The sequence below is a fragment of the Arachis stenosperma genome, chromosome 6 (assembly GCF_014773155.1).
Source record: "Arachis stenosperma cultivar V10309 chromosome 6, arast.V10309.gnm1.PFL2, whole genome shotgun sequence".
NCBI lineage: Eukaryota > Viridiplantae > Streptophyta > Magnoliopsida > Fabales > Fabaceae > Arachis > Arachis stenosperma.
In genome coordinates this window covers 101,978,109-101,985,783 of record NC_080382.1, presented here as the reverse complement: position 1 = coordinate 101,985,783, position 7,675 = coordinate 101,978,109, and positions in this window count along the sequence as shown.

Here is a 7,675-nt window from a genome sequence, read left to right as displayed (position 1 = left end):
AAGGTCCTGCTCTTCAACTCTAGGCTCAGATTGTTCCCAGAAAAACTTAAATCCCGCTGGAGGGGTCCGTATGTGATTACAGGAGTATCACCATATGGATATGTTGAGCTTCAGGATACTGATTCTGACAATAAGTTCATTGTCAATGGACAGAGGATCAAGCATTATCTTGAAAGAAATTTTGAGCAAGAATGCTTAAAACTGAGACTTGAGTGATTTTCAGTGAAGGTCCAGCTAAAGACAATAAAGAAGTGCTTGCTGGGAGGCAACCCAGTGATTAGAAGGGTATCTGTTCTGTTTAATCAAGGTTTAATACATATTCTTAAAGGGCAATTATCAAAATTGAAGGAATTCACAGAGTTACAGAAGGATTCAGTGCGAAAAGCAGAGAAAAAGAGCTTGCTGGCGAAAAAACGCCAGTAAGGGGTACTGTGGGCGTTAAATGCCATAATGGGCACCATTCTGGGCGTTTAACGCCAGTAAATGTGCCATTTTTTGCGTTAAACGCCCAGAATGGTGCCCATTCTGGGCGTTTAATGCCAGGTGTGCAGCATCCTGGGCGTTTAGTAAAACGCCCAGTGATAAAGGGATTTCTGGCATTTAACGCCAGCCAGGATACCTGGCTGGGCGTTAAACGCCCAAATAGGCCAACAAATGGGCGTTAAACGCCAGAATGGATACCATTCTGGGCGTTTAACGCCAGAAAGGCAGGGGGAGGAGAATTTGTTCCCACTTCAAATTTTTTTCAAACTTTCTTGTTTTAATCCATATTTTTCTACATAAACACATTACAAACTTTCATCATTCACCTTCCAATTTCAAAAATTAGAATCTTCTTCAAATCTATTTCAAATCCTTTCCTAGACTCTTTCAAAAACTCAATTATCTCCTCAAATTTTTTTCCATATCTTCTCAAATCTTCTTCAAATTTTCGAAAATTTCTCCTCCTCTCCTATTTAAACACGTTCGGCCACACTCCTTCCCCATACCATTCGAATTTGCTCTCCTTCTCTCTCTCCTCTTTGCCTTCTTTTGCTTGAGGACAAGGAAACCTCTAAGTTTGGTGTGCTTTCCGTGATCACTAGGCCAAGATTTATCAAGATCATGGCTCCTAGAGGAAAACAAACCAATTCAAGAGGCAAGAAAGAGAATAATCCAAAGGATGTTTGGAGTCAAGAGAAGTTCTTAACCAAAGAACATGCAGACCATTACCACAAAATAATGGGTCTGAGGTCAGTGATCCCGGAAGTCAAATTCAATCTGAAAGAAGATGAATATCCGGAGATCCAAGAGCAAATTCGAAACAGAGGATGGGAAGTTCTAACCAACCCTGAGACAAAGGTTGGAAGGAACATGGTTCAGGAATTCTACTCAAATCTGTGGCTGACAGATAAGCAGAGAATGACTGGAACTGCTTTTCATACCTACAGAACCATGGTCAGAGGGAGAACTATTTACTTCCATCTGGACAAAATAAGAGAGGTCTTCAAATTGCCTCAACTGCAAGATGATCCTGAATCCTTTAATAGGAGGATGGTGAGAGCAGATAAAGGGTTGGATCAAGTTCTAGAGGACATATGCCTCCCTGGAACTAAATGGATAACCAATCCAAAAGGTGTCCCAAACCAACTCAAGAGGGGAGACCTCAAACCAATTGCAAGAGGTTGGCTAGACTTTATTGGGCGTTCCATATTGCCCACTAGCAACCGTTCTGAGGTTACTATCAAGAGAGCAGTGATGATTCATTGCATTATGCTTGGAAAAGAAGTGGAGGTTCATCATCTGATTGCTTGTGAGATCTACACAATTACAAATAAGAATTCCACTGAAGCCAAACTGGCTTACCCAAGCTTGATCTCCTTGCTCTGTAAAGAGGCTGGGGTAAAAATGGGAGTAGATGAATTCATACCCATTGAACATCCAATCACCAAGAAGTCAATGGAAGGACAAATGCAAGACAACTCTATCAAAAAGAGGGCGCAGGAGTTCCTCCCTGAATTTCCTGAAATTGACTACTGGGCCAGCCTAGAAGCATCTATCACCAAGTTGCAAGAAACTATGGAGCAACTTAAGGAAGAACAGCAGAATCAGAACTGCATACTCTGCAAATTGCTGAAGGAACAAGAGAAGCAGGGGCGTGAACTTCAAGAGATGAAACGCCAAAAGCTCTCCCTCAAGTGGAGGGAGCATCCACTTCTCAAAATCAAGGTTGTTGAGTCCTAACCCTGTGATAACCTCTATCATTAGGAGCCTATTTAAATTTTTTGCTTTCTATTACTATTAGTCTTATCTTATATCTATTTTTGAGTCTTGTTCTTAATTCATGATTAATAAAATTTAAAGTTCATGTCTTAAAGCTATGAATGTCCTATGAATCCATCACCCCTCTTAAATGAAAAATGCTTTAATCACAAAAGAACAAGAAGTACAGGATTTCGAATTCATCTCTGAAACTAGTTGAATTAGTTTGATGTGGTGACAATACTTTTTGTTTTCTGAATGAATGCTTGAACAGTGCATATGTCTTTTGAATTTTTTGTTTTAAGAATGTTAAAATTGTTGGCTCTTGAAAGAATGATGGAAAGGGAGAACTGTTATTGAGGATCTGAAAAATCATCAAATTGATTCTTGAAGCAAGAAAAAGCGAAAAAAAAGAAGAAGAAAAAGAAAGAAATAAAGTTGTGATCCAAGGCAAAAAGAGTGTGCTTAAGAACCCTGGACACCTCTAATTCGGGACTCTAGCAAAGTTGAGTCACAATCTGAAAAGGTTCACCCAAGTATGTGTCTGTGGCATGTATGTATCCGGTGGTAATACTGGAAGACAGAGTGCTTTGGGCCACAGCCAAGACTCATAAAAAAAGCTATGTTCAAGAATCACCATACTTAACTAGGAGAATCAATAACATTATCTGAGTTCTGAGTTCCTATGGATGCCAATCATTCTGAACTTCAAAGGATAAAGCGAGATGCCAAAACTGTTCAGAAGCAAAAAGCTACTAGTCCCGCTCATCTAATTGGAGCTAAGTTTCTTTGATATTTTGGAGTCTATAGTGTATTCTCTTCTTTTTATTCTATTTTGATTTTCAGTTGCTTGAGGACAAGCAACAATTTAAGTTTGGTCTTGTGATGAGCGGATAATTTATACGCTTTTTGGCATTATTTTCAGTATGTTTTGAGTATATTTTAGTTAGTTTTTATTACATATTTATTAGTTTTTAGTTAAAATTCACTTTTCTGGACTTTACTATGAGTTTGTGTGTTTTTCTATGATTTCAGGTATTTTCTGGCTGAAATTGAGGGACCTGAGCAAAAATCTGATTCAGAGACTGAAAAGGACTGCAGATGCTGTTGGATTCTGACCTCACTGCACTCGAAGTGAATTTTCTGGAGCTACAGAAGCCCAATTGGCGCTCTCTCAACGGCGTTGGAAAGTAGACATCCTGGGCTTTCCAGCAACGTATAATAGTCCATACTTTACCCGAGATTTGATGGCCCAAACCGGCGTTGCAAATCAGCTTCAGAATTCCCAGCGTTTAACGCTGGAACTGGCATAAAAATTGGAGTTAAACGCCCAAACTGGCATAAAAGCTGGCGTTTAACTCCAGGAAGAGTCTCTACACGAAAATGCTTCAATGCTCAGCCCAAGCACACACCAAGTGGGCCCGAGAGTGGATTTTTCTGTCATTTACTCATTTCTGTAAACCCTAGGTTACTAGTTCACTATTAATAGGATCTTTTGACATTGTATCTGTACCTCATGACACTTTACACGTTTCTCATTGTATCTTCTACAGCATGAGTCTCTAAACCCCATGGTTGCGGGTGAGGAGCTCTGCTGTGTCTTGATGGATTAATGCAATTACTACTGTTTTTCATTCAATCACGCTTGCTTCTATTCTAAGATATCACTTGTTCCTAAACCTGATGAATGTGATGATCCATGACACTCATCATCATTCTCACCTATGAACGTGTGCCTGACAACCACCTCCGTTCTACCTTAGATTGAGTAGATATCTCTTGGATTCCTTAATCAGAATCTTCGTGGTATAAGCTAGAATTGATGGTGGCATTCAAGAGAATCCGAAAGGTCTAAACCTTGTCTGTGGTATTCTGAGTAGGATTTAAGGATTGAATGACTGTGACGAGCTTCAAACTCCTGAGGGCTGGGCGTTAGTGACAGACACAAAAGAATCACTAGATTCTATTCCAACCTGATTGAGAACCGACAGATGATTAGCCGTGCTGTGACAGAGCGCGTTGAACATTTTCACTGAGAGGATGGGAGGTAGCCATTGACAACAGTGAAACCCTACATACAGCTTGCCATGGAAGGAGTCTTACGTGTTTGAAGAAGAAGACAGTAGGAAAGCAGAGGTTCAGAAGACAGAGCATCTCCAAAACCTCAACCTATTCTCCATTACTGCAAATCAAGTACTTATTTCATGTTCTTTTGCTTTTCACAATCAATCCTGATAATTTTTGATATCCTGACTAAGAGTTACAAGATAACCATAGCTTGCTTCAAGCCGACAATCTCTGTGGGATCGACCCTTACTCACGTAAGGTATTACTTGGACGACCCAGTGCACTTGCTGGTTAGTTGTGCGGGATTACAAAAGTATGATTGCAATTTCGTGCACCAGTGATCCCAACACCTCGAGTCCGATTGGTGGATCCTCACCCTACTTCTGCCGCTCCATCAGCTGCCCCTCTAAGTAAGAAGCAAAAGACGGCTGAGCCCTTCGACCTCAATGCCCCTGATTTCAATGCCATTGAGTTTGTAGATCAACAAATCGAGCCCTATGGTACCATGTCCATGGACGATGTGTCCATTCTCCATCATCTGGAGTTTATGGCCCGAAATCATGTAAGGATGGCATATATGTCGGCTGCTATATACCGGACTGCTCAAAATCTTCCTCTCCATGCTACCAAGGCATTTATGGAGGAGACAAAGCAGGAGTTTGACCGGATGAAGGGGCTGAAGGAGGAGCTTGAACTAAAGGTGACCAAGTTGGAGAAGGATCTAGAGAATGAGAAGGCAAGTTCCCTTTCACTGGCGGCTTCTTTGAGGTTGGCCGAGGACACAGCCTTGATGCATAAGGAGAGTTACGTTACGACTTATCGGGAGGTGATGCCCCTGAGGGAGGAATTGAACAATGCCCGGGAAGATTATTCTGAGCTCCAAGGTCATCTCGTTGGCAGCGTGACTGCTGCTTTCGAGAACTTGAAGGAGCAAGTTCGGGTTATTGCTCCCGAGGCCGATCTCACCCCTTTCAGCCTGGACAATGTTGTCAGGGATGGCAAGATTGTCCCTGACGATGATGGTGATGATGATGCTGATCCTCCTCCTGTGTCCTCTGCCAAAGTGTCGACTTCTTCTGCTCCTCCGGTTGCACCTGATTCGGATTGCCAGGTTCTGAACCGGGAGGATGGAACTATAGATGCCGTGCCTATTCAGACTCGTCCTCCTTCTCCTTGTCTTGATGATGCCAAGATGGCTCCTGATGCTTGTTGATCTTTTGCTGGTTGTAGTTGGCCTGGCTTGTGGGCTTTCGAAACTTTTTATTTAATTGCTGACATTTCTTAGTTGCTTTATCTAGCAACTTTTTATTTTGAAAGACAAACAATAGCTTGCTATCTTTTGATAGTAGGTTTTGGTGGCCTTTCAAGGCCTTTATAACTCTGTAGAAAAAGAAGTAGTTTTTGACTTGGCATTTTCTTTTCTGCTGATGTTGAAATCTTGCAGCTTGACCTCTTTGGATTATTTTCGTTTTATTGCTTGTATCTCGGATCCTTTGAGGCTCTGATTGTATAGGTCCAACTTGTTTCTCGGTTTTCTGTATTTGTGACCGATTCCTTTGCGTTGGTCCTCTTCTAAGTTATTTTTGTAATCCTCTTTTTTGGACCTTTGTCAGGTCTTTTTTAGGGATTACTTATAACTTGTTAGTGGTAGGAGTCCGACTTGGTTATGTCGGTCTCCTCTAAGTTATTTTTTTGTAGTCCTCTTTCTTGGATCTTTGTCAGATCTCTTTCAGGGACTACTTGTATAACTTTTTAGTGGTAGGAGTCCGACTTGGTTGTGTCGGTCTCCTCTAAGTTATTTTTTGTAGTCCTCTTTCTTGGATCTTTGTCAGATCTCTTTCAGGGACTACTTGTATAACTTTTTAGTGGTAGGAGTCCGACTAGGTTGTGTCGGTCTCCTCTAAGTTATTTTTTGTAGTCCTCTTTCTTGGATCTTTGTCAGATCTCTTTCAGGGACTACTTGTATAACTTTTTAGTGGTAGGAGTCCGACTTGGTTGTGTCGGTCTCCTCTAAGTTATTTTTTGTAGTCCTCTTTCTTGGATCTTTGTCAGATCTCTTTCAGGGACTACTTGTATAACTTTTTAGTGGTAGGAGTCTGACTTGGTTGTGTCGGTCTCCTCTAAGTTATTTTTTGTAGTCCTCTTTCTTGGATCTTTGTCAGATCTCTTTCAGGGACTACTTGTATAACTTTTGTTTCGGGCTGACTTTGTTATGTCAGGCCCTTCTAAGTTAAAGTAATCCTCTTTAATAGGGTTGGCCAGACCTCTTTCCAGGGTTTACTTATAACTTGGGTTGACTTGGTCCGACTTGTGAGTGTCGGCCAGCCTTTAAGTTATTATTTTAGCTATCCGTAAGACCTCGTCAGGTTCTTTTTTGGATTGCTTTCGATAACTTCTTACATTATTCTATGTTCACCTTCGCCGATTTGTAGAAAGTGGTTGGCATCTTTAGATCGTTGATGAGCGGATATTTTATACGCTTTTTGGGTGTAATTTCATGTAGATTTTAGTATGTTTTAATTAGTTTTAGTAGAATATTATTAGTTTTTAGGCAAAAATCATATTTCTGGACTTTACTATGAGTTTTTGTGTTTTTCTGTGATTTCAGGTATTTTCTGGCTGAAATTGAGGGAGCTGAGCAAAAATCTGATTTAGGCTGAAAAAGGACTGCTGATGTTGTTGGATCCTGACTTCCCTGCACTTGGAATGGATTTTTTGGAGCTATAGGAGTCCCATTGACGCGTTCTCAATTGGGTTGGAAAGTAGACATCCAGGGCTTTCCATCAATATTTAATAGTCCATATTTTGCGCGAAGATAGATGACGTAAACTGGCGTTCAACGCCAGTGTCATGTTGCAGTCTGGCGTCCAGCGCCAGAAACAAGTTACAAGTTGGAGTTCAACACCCAAAACACGTTACAACCTGGCGTTCAACTCCAGAAACAGCCCAAGCACGTGGGAGGCTTAAGTATCAGCCCCAGCACACACCAAGTGGGCCCCAGAAGTGGATTTCTGCACCAATTATCTTAGTTTACTCATATTCTATAAACCTAGGTTACTAGTTTACTATTTAAACAACTTTTAGAGACTTGTTTTGTATCTCATGACGTCTATAGAACCGGATTTTATATTCTTTGGCAGCATGAGTCTCTAAACTCCATTGTTGGGGGTGAGGAGCTCTGCAGCGTCTCGATGAATTAATGCAATTGTTTCTATTTCTCTATTCAACGTGTGTGTTCCTATCTAAGATGTTCATTCGCGCTTAATTATGAAGAAGGTGATGATCCGTGACACTCATCACCTTCCTCAATCCATGAACGTGTGCCTGACAACCACCTCTGTTCTACATTAGATTGAATGAGCTTCTC